The sequence below is a fragment of the Loxodonta africana genome, chromosome 3 (genome assembly GCF_030014295.1).
Source record: "Loxodonta africana isolate mLoxAfr1 chromosome 3, mLoxAfr1.hap2, whole genome shotgun sequence".
Taxonomy (NCBI): Eukaryota; Metazoa; Chordata; class Mammalia; order Proboscidea; family Elephantidae; genus Loxodonta; species Loxodonta africana.
Window position 1 is genome coordinate 12,456,814 of NC_087344.1, and position 15,798 is coordinate 12,472,611.

The window sequence follows — 15,798 nt, forward strand, 5'->3', positions numbered from 1 at the left end:
CAGCCTAATTTTGAATCCAAGTGTGCTTCTCCCGAGGGTCCTGGTTGGCTCTGTCCTGCTGCCCTCCATTCACTCACCTCCAGACCCTCACTCAGTTTTGTTCTGCCACACCCTCATCTCTCACAAAGAGGTCACCTTCTCCAGCAAGACTGCCCTGATTATCCACCCACTCTCAGGCTTAGGGTCAGGCCTGTGCTCCATGCTCAGGGAAATGGCGGGGGAGAAGAAGGAGGGCACAGGACAGGCAAAAAGCAGGCCACTCTCCCTTCCTGCCAGCCGCACTCCAGCCTCCTTCCCCACCTCCCCACCTTTGCCTGGGCAGCACCTTCCATCGTTGGAAAGCTCTGCCTGATCCTGATCCTGACCCATCTAAATCCTCTTTTGAGCCATCATCCTCCAGGAGCTGCTGCTTCTCCCCTGAGGCCTGGGCACCCATTCCACTATGTCTCCCGGTCTTGTTGCTGTCCAGTCGATTCCGAGGTTAGCCCAGGTGTTACAGAGCAGAACTGTGCTCCGTAGTTCTACTGGCTGTAAGAAGAAGACCCAGAACGAGATGGATTGACATAGTGGCTGCAACAATGGGCTCAACCATAAGAACTGTGAGAATGACGCAGAACGGGCAGCGTTTGGTTCTGTTGTACACAGGATCGCTGAGTCGGAACCAAGTTGACGCCACTGAACAACAATAACAATCTTTACCGAAGCGGATTGCCAGGCCTTTCTCCAGTGGTGCCGCTGGGTGGGTTTGAAGACCGAACCTTTCTCTATGTTAGCAGTCCAGCACAAAAGCCACCTAGGGCTCTTCTCTCTGTGTTGCTATTGATAAAACGGGCGGCCATGTTCTGAGCACCCCCAAGGTGCATAGCGTGTTCCATGACATGTCCCTGGTCACAGTGAGGGAGGAAAGTGGCTTCATGGCCGCCTTTTCAGATGTGCAGACGGGCTGGGCCCCCCTTCCTACAGTTCAAGAAAATAAACGGGATGGCTAAGGTGAGAGGGGGAGCAGAGATGGAGGGGGGAGCACGGGGGTCGGTGCTGGGTAGGGTGAGCGGAGGGGAAGTGGCTGTGGGGGGGCGGGGCAGAGCTGGAGGGGGCGGGGCTGAGGGGCGGGGCGGTACTGGCACCCTCTGAGGAGGTGTCGGAGTTGAGGCCAGAGGCGAAGGAGGCGCGCATTTAGAAAAAGATAGTCCAGCAAAGGTACAGCAAGGGCAAAGGCCTGGAAGCTGGGCTGAGGGACAGGTTCTTCCACACTTGGCTATACAGGTCACCTGTCGTCCTCCCCCTGCTGTGTGAGGAAATCAAATCTCAACGGGTTTCAGCAGCTTGCCCAGGGCCCCACAACCAGGAAGGGGCGGACTTCCCCCACCGCACCCTGAATCCGAGGCGCTGACTCAGGGAGGGGTCTGGTTGTCCCTGTTTCACAGAAGCTTAGGGTCACAAGGTGAAGACGCTTGTCCAGACCACACGCGGTTGGACAGCGACTGTGGAACTCCCTTCCCTTCAACTGGTGAGCTGAGCACAAGCCCTCCAGGTGTGGCCCGGGGATCACAGCCTCCTCTGTCTGGGCTGAGCATGTCCTCCATTCATGTCTCTCCCGGGCTCCCTGCCCTCTGAGCTGCGTATCCAGGGCCACTTTCAGTTCCACAGGACAGACACGACGCACGCCAACCTATCTCCCTGCCTTATCTCCTGGCTCTGCAGCCTGAACCCTGCATCCACCAAACCCCCACCTTTGCCAGGATGCCCTAGGGCCTCCCTCGGCCCCCGAGCCCCTGGGCCAGACTGGCCCGCGAGCTGGGCCAGGTCGCAGACTTGGGTCCGTGGGTGGCCGCCGAGGCCTGCGCCTCCCCCGCGCGCCCAGGGTGTGCTGGCCGACGCGCGGTCCACAGCCGGGTCAGAAGGGGAAAACCCGGAGGGGTCTGGGCCTTGTAGCGGACCGCGGCGACGCCGAGGCAGAAGGAGCGCACAGGTGACCCACTGGGTTCAAAGGCGAAAGATAAGGCGCGGGCAAGACGCGGAAGGCTGGACTGGAGCCCGGGTGCCGGGGTCGGGGCGGGGCCGGCGGCGCGCTGCGGGGCGGAGCCTGGAGGAGCCGGGCAGGGTCCTGGAAGTAGCTCGGTCGCGCGCAGTGAGGACCCCGGGACCGCAGGCCCCGCCCCTCCTAGGCCCCGCCCCCCGCCCCGTTCGGCCCCTTCCCGGCCCCGGCGGAGGCCGAGCGGGAGGCAGAGCTCGGCTGCCTGGCTCGGGAGGCGTGTGTCCGAGCTTCTCTGCGTCTGCAGCCCGGCTGTCCGCGCCCCCAGGTAAGTGAGCGCCCCGCGCTCCGCGCCGCCACCGCCGCCCCAAGCGCCCGGCCCCGCCCACGCGGCTATGGCGGTCCCCGGACGCCGCCGCTCCGGCCCCCATCACCCCGCCGGGGGCCACTTCCAGCGGCCTCCCATCTGCTCCGGGCCCCGAGTCGCCTCCCCGAGGGAGTCGTGCTCCCCCAGGACTGGGCCGGGTACCCGAGGACACGGGGCGGAATGGGCCGGAGGGACTAGAGGTGAAGCTGGCCACGTGACGCGGGAGAATCCGACATCCGTGGGAGCCGGAGGAGCGCGACGGCAGTGTCACCCAGTCGCCAGCGAATCCGTGCTGCGGCCACCAACGTGCCAGGGCTGGGGACGAGCCCGCAGCACGGCCGCGTAGCGTAAACAGAGAAAGCGGATCGCTCCAACACTTGCTCAGTGTTAAGAAGCGGTCGCATCGGGGAGACGGGGTAAGAGTGGGGGTGCTGGGACAGGGCCAGGGAGGGATTCTCGGCGAAGGTGCCACCACCCCGGCCTGATTTGAGCAGCTCGCGAGGGTTCTGTAGGCCCAGGAAACAGCGAGATCCCGGGCAGGGCCCCGCCTGGTGTGTTTGCGGAGAGAAAAGAGGCCAGCGTGGGCTGGAGCGCCAGGACGAGGTGGATAGAGCTTGGCACAGCCTTCAGGGCCTCCAGGTGATGTGGGGCCGTGGGGACCACGGGAGGCTTCCAAGTGAAGGACGTGATCCGATTGTGTATTAAGCTCCAGCAGCCGCTGTGGGCAGATGGATGGCAAGGCTGAGAGCAGAGACCTGGGAGGAGGCTGACGCCTTGGACCAGGCTCGAAGGGGGATGGGACGTGGGCGAATTGGGGGTTCATTTTGACAGAAGAACTTCTGGATTCGCCGCCTGCTCAGAAGTGGGGTTCCAGGGCAGGCGCATCCAAGAGGCTTCTGACTTGGATGGTTGGGGGAATGGAGGGGCTTTTACTACTGGGAAGGGATGTATGTCGCTGGAGGGGTCCTGTGAGATGCCATGTGATGGGGGGAGGCCCCTGGAGCCCTGATCTGGATCTGGGTGCTGGTTTTGCTGGAACATCCTGGGACCCCCTTATGGGACCACCTCAGTAGGAATCCCAGAGTGTGGATTGTGTTTGAAGCCCTCCCCCTCCCCAGCCTCCCTCCCCTTTCTAGAGCGGCTGTTGTGAATAAACGGGAGGGGCAGCAGCCTCACACAGCACGCCTGAGCCCAGTCATTCCCTTGCTTGCCTGCCTTCCCAGCTCCCTCATTCCCAGCAGAGGGGTTGGTGGGCAGCAGGTAGTGTCTTGGGGGGAGATGGAAGAGGTTGTGGAAAGAAGCTCAGAGGCTTGGTCATCGTCAGACTGGTCTTGTGGCCCCAAGGCAAAGCTTTCTGAGCTTTGGTTTGCCCATCTGTAAAATGGGTTGGTAGTACCTATTCTGGAAAGTGTTGCTGAGATCAAAGGAAGCCATGGCTAGGAAAGGGATTGGTGGATCCCAGAGGGGTGACAGTTGGGGGGGTGGGGCTGGGCCGCAGCAGCTGGTGGGCCTCCATTTCCTGCTCTGAGGAGTAGGAACAATGCAGAACAGTGCCCACCTCCTGACTAGGACCCACTGCCGGTTCATGAGTCAGGCTTCGTGTGAAGTGTTTGGCTGGCCTGGCGCCTAGCACATCGAGCGCCCAGCACAGGAGCCGTGGGGATGACATGTAGTTGGCAGCAGGAAGCAGACCAGGGCCTCCTCCTCCCATCTGTGGATGCCCAGAGGAAGGCAGGCACTGTGGGAGCACATTCTCCCTACTTATCTGGGCACAGCAGGCTGCCCCTCTTCCGGCTGGCAGGACCTGGAGCTGCATCCAACCCTGTTCTGCAAGTTTGAGTTCACTGGCCGCAGGCAAGTGACTTCATCTCCTCGTGCCTCAGTTTCCTGCCTTATAAAATGGGGATAATGGCAGTCGACACCTCAGAGATAAAGAGCTGAGTTCAATGTGCAGCGGGTTATGAGAGTCCAGTAAATGAAGGCTATTAAAATATAACACCCCCAGGTACCCACTCTGATATTTTAATAGCCTTCGTTTACCCGGTTCTCATTACCCGCTGCACATTGAACTCAGTTCTTTATCTCTGAGGTGATGACTGCCATTATCCCTATTTTACAGGGCAGGAAACTGAGGCACGAGGAGATGAAGTCACTTGCCTATGGCCAGTGAACTCAAACTTGCAGAACAGGGCTGGAGGCAACCCCAGGTCCAGCCAGCCGGGGCGGAGGGGGCAGCCAAAATATCCGAGCAGGCACCTGAAGGTGCCACCACTCATCTTTCAGTTTGTCATACTGTGGTGGCTTATGTGCTGCTTTGATGCTGGATGCTAAGCCCCCAGTATTCCAAATGCCAGCAGGGTCACCCATGGTGGATGGGTTTCAGCTGAGCTTCCAGACTAAGACACACTGGGAAGAAGGACCTGGTGATCTACTTCTGAAAAAGTTGGCCAGTGAAAACCTGTGGATAGTAGCAGAGCATTGTCTGCTACAGTGCTGGAAGATGAGCCCCTCGGGTTGGAAGGGACTCGAGACGACTGGGGAAGAGCTGCGTCCTCAAAGTAGAATCCGCCTTAATCATGTGGCTGGAGTAAAGCTGTGGGGACCTTCATTTACTGATGTAGCATGACTGAAAATGGGAGGAAACAGCTGCAAACATCCATTAATAATTGGAACGTACTAAGTATGAATCAAGGAAAACTGGAAGTTGTCAAAAATGAAGTGAACTTGAAGGTCAGGCATTAGAGAGCTGAAATGGACTGGCGTTGGCCATTTTGAATCAGACGATCATACGGTCTGCTGTGCCAGGAATGTCAGATTGAAGAGGAATGGCATCAGATTCATTGTCAAAAAGGACATTTCAAGACCTATCCTGAAACACAACGCTGTCAGTGATAGGATAATATCTATCTGCCTACAAGGAAGACCAGTTAATATGTGTTAATCAAATTTACACACCAACCACTAAGGCCAAAGATGAAGAAATTGAAGATTTTTAGCAATTTCCGCAGTCTGAAATTGATCAAATATGCGATCGAGATGCATTGATCATTGCTGGCAATTGGAATTTGAAAGTTGGAAACAAAGAAGGATCAGTAGTTGGAAACTATGGCCTTGGTGATAGAAACAACGCTAGAATTTTGCAAGATCAATGGGGGCGGAGGCAGAGGAGGGGGAGATGTGGGCAGATCCTGGGGAGATTTGAAGGGGTAGAGTGTGAGAGAAGAGCCAGGTGACTCCTCCCAGATTTCCATGTAGCCCCAGACTAGGGAAGCCGGTTCAGGAACAGGTCTGCGATCTGTTTGGAAAACTGAGGTCCTGCTAGACTCCCAGGTGGAGGTGCCGTGCAGGGTGGGCTTTGGAGAAACAGGCCTGGAGCTTGGGAGAGGTCTCCACGCTAAGTGTGGCCACCAGTGGGAGGGCGTAGGAGCCAAGAAAGGGTGGAAGGAAACCAGGAGTGGGTACAAGCCAGAGGCCAAGGGTGAGAGGACTTCAAGAGGTAGGAAGGGGTCTCTCGTACCTCTGAGTCCCATGCTCAGATTACTCTGTGATGGGGGTTGCTCACTTCCTCACTCCCCAAGCTCTTCGAAACAGTCTCTTCTTTGCCACCCATGAATAAGCCACTTGGGCCTAGCCTGACTCAACAGGGTGGCACAGAGAATGCCTTCCTCTTCCTTCAATCTGGACTCTATATCTTTGTTAATATGACCCTATCACACTGATTTCCCACACTGAGCTAGCTCTGCCTTCATTCCCCAGCCCTCCCTGGACTCCCAGAGTGGTATTTTGTTCCAAAGTCCCAGGACTGTGTGTTTGAAGAGGGATTGAGCACCTGGGGGCCTGTGCCTGGCCCCACCTCCCCTCCACCCCCGTCCATCTGTCACTCATTTGTTCATTCAGCATATACCCGTGGAGCACCTGCCCTGGGAGGCAGTGGGGACTCAGCATTGAACAAAATGAAGATGCCCCCCACCAATTTACCTCATGGAGCTGATGTTGTGGGGTGGGGGGTGTAGTGTGAGACCTGAAGAATGAGAAAGAGCAGCCAGGATTATGTGGGGGAAGAGCGTTCCAGGCAAAGGGACCAGCGGGTACAAAGGCCCTGGGGCTGCAACAGGCTTGGCATGTTGGAGGAACAGTGAGGAGGCCCAAGTGGCTGGAGTGGAGTGAGCGAGCGGAGAGAGAAGAGGGGTGGCTGGGGAGGCTGAGGGCCCCCAGAACCCCTCAGCCCACCCCAGAAGCTCCCTGGGAGGGTCTTTGGGATAAGAGGTTTGCAGGCTGGCTACTTAGTTACTTTGTCTCATATGCACAGTGGTCACCCTGCCTGGAAGTCTTCAGACTGTGACATTCTGGTGGGCCCTGAGGTTGGCAGGAGGAAGGAAGTGAGGACCACCCCCTTTCCTGGTGGGAAAACTACCCCCCCCCCCACCACATGTGTGGGGACCTCAGCTGACTCAGGAGAATTCCTGGATGGGCCCTGACTTTCCCGCAGGGGAGGGTGGAAGGAGGTAGCCAGGGAGAGTGCTGATGGGGGTATGGAGGCAGCGGCTCCATGAGCAGGCCGGACAGGTTGCAGAGCTGGACAGAGGCGCCTGCGTTCTCAGAGGAGACTGGAGTCCCTGAGGGGACGGGGGTGGGGAGGCAGGAAAGGGGCTGGCTGAGCATCTAGTCAGCCAGAAAAGCGGAAGCAGGTATGTTCTGAAGAAGGCCTGGCCCAGTGTCACGCCTTTGCTGTATGGAGGGGAAAGGACTCCTCCCTCTGCACCCCCTCCCACGCCTTCCCCATCCCACGAAGGCAAGAGCCAGGCCATCCTTCCGGCCCCTCTGCTGACCCAGGCATGCCCCCAGATCCCCTGGCCTTGGAGGCTGCAACTAGGCAGTGGGGACCTGGCCACTTGGACCTGGGACCCAAACTGAAGATGCTGCTGTGGTGGGGAGGGAGGAGCCTGGCTGTTCTCTCTGTCCTGGTCTACATTGGAAATGAGTGTGCCTAGGGGTGGCTCCCCTTGGCCCCCCCCAGCGCCGCCCCGCTCTGCTCTGACAACGGTCCTGGCAGGCTCAATGGGGCCACAGTAGGGGCATGGCATGGGGGCTGGACTGTTGGGAGATGGCAGGGGGTGTGGGAGACAGTGACAGGTTGGGGGAGGACCAGGGCAGGATGACTCTGGAACTGCCTGCCTCTGGGACCCCGTGTCTCCATCTGAGATGCTGGTTTATTGTTTTGAGTTGCCATCCAGTCAGCTCCAACTCGTGGTGATCCCATGTACAACAGAAGAAATGCCGCCAGATCCTGTGCCATCTTCACAATTGTTGGCATGCTCAAGTCCATTGTTGTGGCCACGGTGTATTTTGAGTGCCTTTCAACCTAGCGGGCTCATCTTCCTGCACTGTATTGGACAGTGGTCCGTTGTGATCCATATGGTCTTCATTGGCTGATTTTCCAAAACAGATTACCAGGCCTTTCTTCCTAGTCTGTCTTAGTCTGGCAGCTCCGCTGAAACCTGTGTACTGTGGGTGACCCTGCTAATATTTGAAATACTGGTGACATTGCTTCCAACATCATAGCAACACTTGAATCCCCACAGTACGACAAACTGACAGGTGGTGGGAGACATTGGTTAGAGCAGGTCTGAATACAAGGCTTTACTTGCCTTGTCCTCCCATTCTCCCTCTCTCCCCCTCGCTCACTCTGTTCCAGCCACACAGGCCTTCTCGCTGTGCCTTGAATTCACCAGGAACCGTCCAGCCTCAGGGCCTTTTCATGTGCTGTTCCCTCTGCCTGGACTGCTCTTCCCCCAGATACCCACAAGGCCCCTCCCTCTCACTGCCTTCAGGTCTTTCCTCAAACACCACCCTCTCCAGGAGGCCCTCCCTGTTTTAAACTTGCATCCCTCACTCCCCAACTCCTGACTCCTTCTCCCTGCCTTATTTTTTGGGGTCCTTCCAGCTGCAGCCTGGGTGGGACTGGGGGCCTCTGGAGACAAGTAGGCTTGGGTTCAAGTCCCAGCTCTCCACTTCCTACTGTATGACTTTGAGCAATTGCATGCCTCAGTTTCCCCAGCAGCAAAATGGGCACACCAGAAGCAACTGGCTGGAGGCTGGGAGGAGTTGGGAACATGTTTAGGTTTGTAGCTGGCAGCTTCTGGGGCCTCTGGAAGCTCAGACTCTGAGGTAGGACCCTCAGGACTTAACTAGAATTTCCCAGAAATGTGATGGGGGATATTACTTTACTTTGGGTGGTCAGGGCCTTTCTGAGGAGTTGACGTTTGAGCTGAGGCCTGAGTCGGCTGGCAGTGAACTCCGAGGGAGCCAGACATGTTCACTGACCCCCAAGCCCACTACCAGCTGGGGAGACAGGCGTGTCCCTGGGAGGTTATAGGGCAGAACAGTTGGGTGAAACAGAGGAACCACAAACCCTGGAGGCAAGAGGAGACCCCTAAACCACCCCGGAGGCTTCTGGAAGCAGCGACAGGCAAGCTGCTTCCCTGGAGGGTAAGCAGCGGTGAGCCAGGCCACGGATGCAGGTGGTGGGAGTGGGGACTCAGACAGAGGGAACAGCCCAGGCAGATGTTGTGTTAGGACAGTGCTACTGACGTTTGCTCAGACCCATAGTCTGCAAACCGAGACTGTGGAGGGCTGCCGGGGGGTAGTGGAGCAGGTTGGGGTGGTCAAAAACCAGTTGCCATGGAGTCAAGTCCAACTCCTGGCAACCTCCGGTGTCAGAGTAGAACTGTTCTCCATAGGGTCTTCAATGGCTAGGTTTTTGGAAGGCGATCGCCAGGCCTTTCTTCTGAGGTTGCTCTGGGTAGACTCAAACCCCTAACCTTTGGTACCACCCAGGGACTCCTGGCTGGGGCTGTAGACAGGGCCTGGAATTCTGAGAATGGAGCCCTTCCTGCAGGTGGCAGGGAGCCCTGAGGGTCTCTTAATGCAGGGAGTGGGGCTGCTGAGAGCAGGATGGATGGACTGAGAGGTAGCAAGGCTGCAGAAAGAGCAGCTGTCCTGTGTCTCTGCCGCCCTCCATCCCCCTCTGCCTGGCTGCCCTCCGTCTGTGTGTGCATCTCATCAGAAAGGAGGAGCCAGCCCTCAATGGTCTTCTGAGAGGAAGTGCTTCGCTTCCAGTTACACAAACATCCCCAGCCTTAAAGGGACCGCAGGCATCTCGGATCCCTGTCTGAGAGGCCTCCATGGCCCCCATGAGGCCTGAAACCCCAGCATGGCCTCATCCCACTGAGGGCTCTTCGTGGCTCCTGGGCCCACCTAGGCAGCCGGGAGCTAGGACCGTCTCTCAATTTCACAGATGATGCTGCTTGCCTGAGGTCACCCAGCAGGCCAGAGGCAGAGCTCCCATCTGCCCTCCACAGGTTCTGTCTGTAGGCCCTGAAGTCCAGGATCTGTTGCTGTCCTGACCCCGCTGCCCCTGGGTCCCTGGGACCTGGGCGGGTGTGTGGGCCCATTTTCAGAGGGAAGCCAAGTGAGGGGGGACAGGAGGCTGAGGGGGCCACTGGGACCCCTGGCTTTTGCAGCCTTGTGCCCCTCCTATCTTTCAGACAGCACTTTCTTGGATTTCTATGCCCAGCCCTTCCATTTGCCCACCTGGCTCTTCTCGCCCCTCCTACTCCTGTGCTGTGTGCCCCCAAATCCCTGTCGAAGCAGGTAGTCCCCAGGTCAGGCCTGCCCATCCCAGGGTGCCACCTCACCCCTGGGAGACCTCCCTTCTTGTATCCCGGTACCCCTCCCCCAGGCTGCTGTTTCTTCCACCAGTAGCATCCCCCCCTTTGCCTGACCCAGCTCCTCCTCTCTGTTCCTTATAGGGTCTCTGACTCACTAGGTGACCTCTTGGGGCATGTCTTAGCTATCTAGTGTTGCTGTCACAGAAATACCACAAGTGGGTGACTTTAGTGAACAGAATTTTATTTTCTCACAGTTTAGGAGGTTCGAAGTCCAAATTCAGGGTGCCAGGGAAGGCTCTCTCTGTCTTCGCTGAGGAAGGCTAGGGGAATGCTGTGTCTGGTCTGGGGGAAGACCCTTGTCTCAGCTTCTCTAGCTTGCTTCTCTGTGTTCCTTGGAAATCTCTACGCAGCATCTCTTTTTCCCCGTTCATGTTTGCTTCTCTGTACCTAATCTGCTCTTTATATCTCAAAAGTGAGTAAATTCAAGACACACCCTACGCTGATATGGTCTCACTAACATAACAAAGTAAACCCTATTCTCAAATGGGATCACACCCATAGCAATATTGTTAGGTACCTTTGAGTCTATTTCCACTCCTGGCAACCCCACATGACAGAGTATAATTGCTTCATAGGGTTTTCTTGGCTGTAATATTTACAGAAGCAGATTGCCAGGTTTCCCCCAAGGAGCCACTGGGACCTTCTGTTAGCAGCCAAGCACTTAACCATTGTGCCACCAGGGCTTCTTATCCATGGGTATAAACCCAAAACCATGCCTGTTGCCACTGAGTTGATTCCAACTCTTAGCAACCCTATAGGACAGAGTAGAACTGCCCGATGGGGTTTCCAAGGCTGTAATCCTGACAGAAGCAGACTGCCACATTCTTCTCCTATGGAGTGGCTGGTGGGCTCGAACCACCGACCTTTTGGTTAACAGCTGAGTGCTTAACCATTGCCACCAGAGCTCCTAATCCATGGATATAGGGGTTAGGATTCCAGCACATATTTTGAGGGGACACAGTTCAATCCCTAACAAACAGGCAGGGCTTCCCGAAGGAAGTTTCTGGCAAGCAGATTTGTGAACCTGGAAGGAAGTTGGCAGACAGAGGGAAGGCATTACCAGTAGGAGGCACAGCACGTGCAAAGGCTCAGGATACGTTGGGGTGTGCCTGAGTGCAGAGTGCAGGGTTGGATTGAAAGCTGAGGGTCTGATTCATATGACAGGAAGATGGCCCAGATGCTGATGTGGGTGAGACTGGAGACAGGGAAGCTAGAGCGGAGGTAGCCACGACGATTCAGGCCGGGGAGGATCATGAGGGAGAGGGATGCAATCGCGGGACTCTGTGAGGTGCTGAATGTTCAGGACATGTGAAGAGAAGTTTGGGGCAGCTCCCAGATTCCTCTCCCCAAGACCACGTGAGTGGTGGACACTCGCCAGGAAGCCACAAGTTTAGCGTGGTGTGGACAGGGGAGAGCCAGGCGGTGCCGGGTAAGCAGGGTTGGCACTGGGAGCAGGAGGAACCTGGAAACTCTCTGCATGGGCACTGTTGTGGATCGAATGGTGTCCTCCAAAAAGGTGTGTCAACTTGGCTAGGCCGTGATTCCCGGTACTGTGTGGTTGTCCTCCATCTTGTCGTCTGATGTGATTATTCTATGTGTTCTAAATCCTACCTCTATGATGGCAATGAGGCAGGATTAGAGGCAGTTATGTTAATGAGGCAGGACACAATGTACAGATTAGGTTGCATCTTAAGTCTATTTCTTTGGAGATATAAACGAGAGAAGTGAGCAGAGAGGAGAGGGACCTCACGCCACCATGAAAGAAGAAACTGGAGCAGAGTGCGTCCTTTGAACCTCAGGTCCCTGCCTGGAAAAGCTCCTAGACCAGGGGAAGGTTGATGACAAGGACTTTCCCCCAGAGCCGACAGAGACAGAAAGCCTTCGCCTGGAGCTGGCGCCCTGAATTCAGACTTCTAGCCTCCTAGACTGTGAGAGAATAAATTTCTGTTCGTTAAAGCCACACACTTGTAGTGTTTCTGTTACAGTAGCTCTAGGTGACTTAAGACAGGTACGCTCACCGCAGCCTCCAAAAGGGGCTGAAATTTTCCCAGTAGATGGTGCAATAGGGACCAGGGCTGGCATTTAGGGCTAAAACAGGAAAGACAGCTGGGATTGGAGACGAGGGGAGTCAGGAGGTCCTGGTTCATGGAAGGAGGGATGCACAGTAGGAGGATACACCACTTTGGGGTCCTGGTTACATGGATGGGGAGCTGGCCACTGGCATTGGCCACTGGGGGGGGGGTCACTGGTGATCCCGGCAAAGACCATAGTGGTGAGGTGGGAATGGGAAAGCCATGGTGGAGAATGAAGTAGAGGCAGGGTGAACGCCTCTTGCGGGAGCTGGGCTGGGAGTGGAGGTAAGACTTGGAAGGTGAGGGTAGGAGTTGGAGGAGGGAGAGCTAGGATGAGGGTGTGGGGGTCGGGCTGACTTTGCAGACCGGCCTCTATAGTTGCCCCAGCTCTTCAAGGAGACTCCTGGGGACCCTCAAGCAGAGACACTTGCCACCTGTCTGCCTCTCTCTGGTGGCTGCTGTTTCAGGTCCCCCCATAGAGGCAGCCACATCTTGCTTTCTAAGAGCTCTGATCTTGCTGCTGACACACCAAGGGTCCCACGTCTACCACGGGTGCCCAGTAGCGTAGATCTGTATTCAGTTCTAGCCTGGCCACTGACCAGTCATGTAACCCTGCACAGATGACCAGCCTGGACTTTGAGCAGCCATGTGATCCCTAAGCTCAGTTTGCTCATCTGAGAAATGAAAATGGTAGCAGCATCTTCCTCAGAGCGTGGTTGATACTTCCAGTGCAGGAAGGTGGGGCAGTGAAATTCTTGGCGTGGGGCCTGCCCTGGGGCAAGTATCTGATGAACAATAGTAGTTGTAATCCCTTGTTGTTGTTGTTAGGTGCTGCTGAGCCAGTTCCGACTCATAGCGACCCTATGTGCCACAGAACTGAACACTGCCTGGTCACACGCCATCCTTACAGTCGTTATGCTTGGGCCCGTTGTTGCAGCCACTGTGTCAATTCATTTCATGGAGGGTCTTCTTCTCTTCCACTGACACTGTGCTTTACCAAGCATAACGTCCTTCTCCAGGGACTGATCCCTCCTGACAATATGTTCAAAGTATGTAAGATGCAGTCCTGCCATCCTTGCTTCTAAGGAGCATTCTGGTTGTACTTCCTCCAAAGCAGAATTGTTCGTTCTTTTGGCAGTCCATGGTATATTCAGTATTCTTTGCTAATACCACAATTTAAGGCATCAATTCTTCTTTGGTCTTCCTTACTCGTCCAGTTTTCACATGCATATGATGTTACTGGAAATAGCATGGCTTGGGTCAGGCGTACCTTAGCCTTCAAGGTGACATCTTTGCTTTTCAACACTTTAAAGAGGTCCTTTGCAGCAGATTTGCCCCAGTGCAATGCGTTCTTGATTTCTTGACTGCTGCTTCCCATGACTGTTGATTGTGGATCCAATTAAAAATGAAATCCTTGACAACTTCAATCATTTCTCCATTTATCATGATGTTGCTTATTGGTCCAGTTGTGAGGATTTTTGTTTTCTTTATGTTGAGGTGTAATCCATACTGAAGGCTGTGGTCTTTAAACTTCATCAGTAAGTGCTTCAAGTCCTCTTCACTTTCAGCAAGCAAGGTTGTGTCATCTGCATAACGCAGGTTGTTAATGAGTCTTCCTCCAATCCTGATGCCCCGTTCTTCTTCTTATTGTCCAGCGTATTGGATTATTTGCTCAGCATGCAGATTGAATAGGTATGGTGAAAGAATACAACCCTGACGCGTACCTTTCCTGATGTTAAACCAAGCAGTATACCCTTGTTCTGTCCAAACAACAGCCTCTTGATCTATGTAAAGGTTCCTCATGAGCACAATTAAGTGTTGTGGAACTTCCGTTCCTTTTGATGTTATCCATAATTTGTTATGATCCACACAGTCAAATGCCTTTGCATGGTCAATGAAACACAGGTAAACATCCTTCTGGTATTCTCTGCTTTCAGCCAGGATCCATCTGACACCAGCAATGATATTCCTGGTTCCACGTCCTCTTCTGAAACCAGCCCAAATTTCTGGCAGTTCCCTGTCTATATACTGCTGTAGCTGCTTTTGAACGAGCCTCAGCAAAATTTTGCTTGCATGTGATATTAATGATATTGTTTGATAATTTCCTCATTCGGTTGGATCACCTTTCTTGGGAATAGGCATAAATATGGATCTCTTCCAGTCAGTTGGCCAGGAAGCTGTCTTCCATATTTCTTGGCATAGACAAGTGAGCACCTCCAGTGCTGCATCTGTTTGTTGAAACATCTCAAGTGATATTCCATCAATTCCTGGAGCCTTGTTTTTCACCAATGCCTTCAGTGCAGCCTGGACTTCTTCCTTCAGTACCATCGGTTCCTGATCATATGCCACCTCTTGAAATGGTTGAACGTCGACTAATTCTTTTTGGTATAGTGACTCTCTGTATTCCCTCCACCTTCTTTTGATGCTTCCCGGGTGGTTTAATATTTTCACCATAGAATCCTTCACTATTTGCAACTCAAGGCTTGAATTCTTTCTTCAGTTCTTTCAGCTTGAGAAACACCGAGCATGTTCTTCCCTTTTGGTTTTCCATCTCCAGCTCTTTGCACATGTCATTATAATACTTTGTCTTCTCGAGATACCCTTTGGAATCTTCTGTTCAGTTCTTTTACTTCATCATTTCTTCCTTTTGCTTTAGCTGCTTGACGTTTGAGAGCAAGTTTTAAAGTCTCTTCTGACATCCATCTTGGACTTTTCTTTCTTTCCTGTCTTTTCAGTGACCTCTTGCTTTCTTCACATATGATGTCCTTGACATCATTACACAGTTTATCTGGTCTTCGGTTGTTAGTGTTCAATACATCAAATCTGTTCTTGAGATGGTCTCTAAATTCAAGTGGGATATACTGAAGGTCATATTTCGGCTCTCGTGGTTTTGCTCTAATTTTCTTCATTTTCAGCTTGAACCTGCATATGAGCGATTGTTGATCTGTTCCACAGTCGGCCCCTGGCCTTGTTCTGACTGATGATATTGAGCTTTTCCATCAGCTCTTTCCACAGATGTGGTCGATTTGATTCCTGTGTATTCCATCTGGCCAGGTCCGTGTGTACAGTCACTGTTTATGTTGGTTAAAAAAGGTATTTGCAGTGAAGAAGTCTATTAAAATTCTATCAGAATACCCCTACAAGGAAGACCAGTTAACATGACTATTATTCAAATTTACTCACCAACCACTAAGGCCAAAGATGAAGAAATTGAAGATTTTTATCAGCTTCTGCAGTCTGAAATTGAGCGAACATGCAATCAGAATGCATTGATAATTACTAGAGGCTGGAATGCGAAAGTTGGAAACAAAGAAGAGGAATCAGTAGTTGGGAAATAGGGCCTTGGTGATAGAAACAGTGCTGGAGATTGAATGATAGAATTTTGCAAGACCGACGACTTCTTCATTGCAAATACCTATAATCCCTTAGGTGTTACCGATGCCCACCAGCAGGTTGGGCAATTACTTGGTATAGGTGTGGGGAAGGTCTGCTCTCCCAGGGAGCAATCTGGCTTTGCAGCTACTTGGCCCTTCCTTGAGCCTACTCCATGCATGCCGTCACCAGAGGGCAGGCAGAGGGGCCCAGCAGCCAACTAGTAGGGGAAGCAGGGGCAGATGTTAGACCTGACTTGAAAGAGGAAGGACACCATCAGCGTGC

The 15,798-nt window shown here is 54.1% G+C and overlaps 1 protein-coding gene across 3 annotated transcripts in view; it reads left to right on the top strand.

The window, feature by feature from the left end:
- Positions 1–2,204: 2,204 nt before the first annotated feature.
- The window catches only part of CERS4 (ceramide synthase 4), a 63,218-nt gene continuing 49,624 nt past the window's right edge, over positions 2,205–15,798 (top strand). Inside the window, exon 1 of one of the 3 annotated variants that reach the window (XM_064280506.1) lies at positions 2,205–2,300. The gene's annotated coding sequence lies outside the window, so the exon portion shown is untranslated. The remainder of the gene's footprint in view (positions 2,301–15,798) is intronic. The other 2 variants (XM_003421314.4, XM_064280507.1) reach the window with 2 other exon arrangements.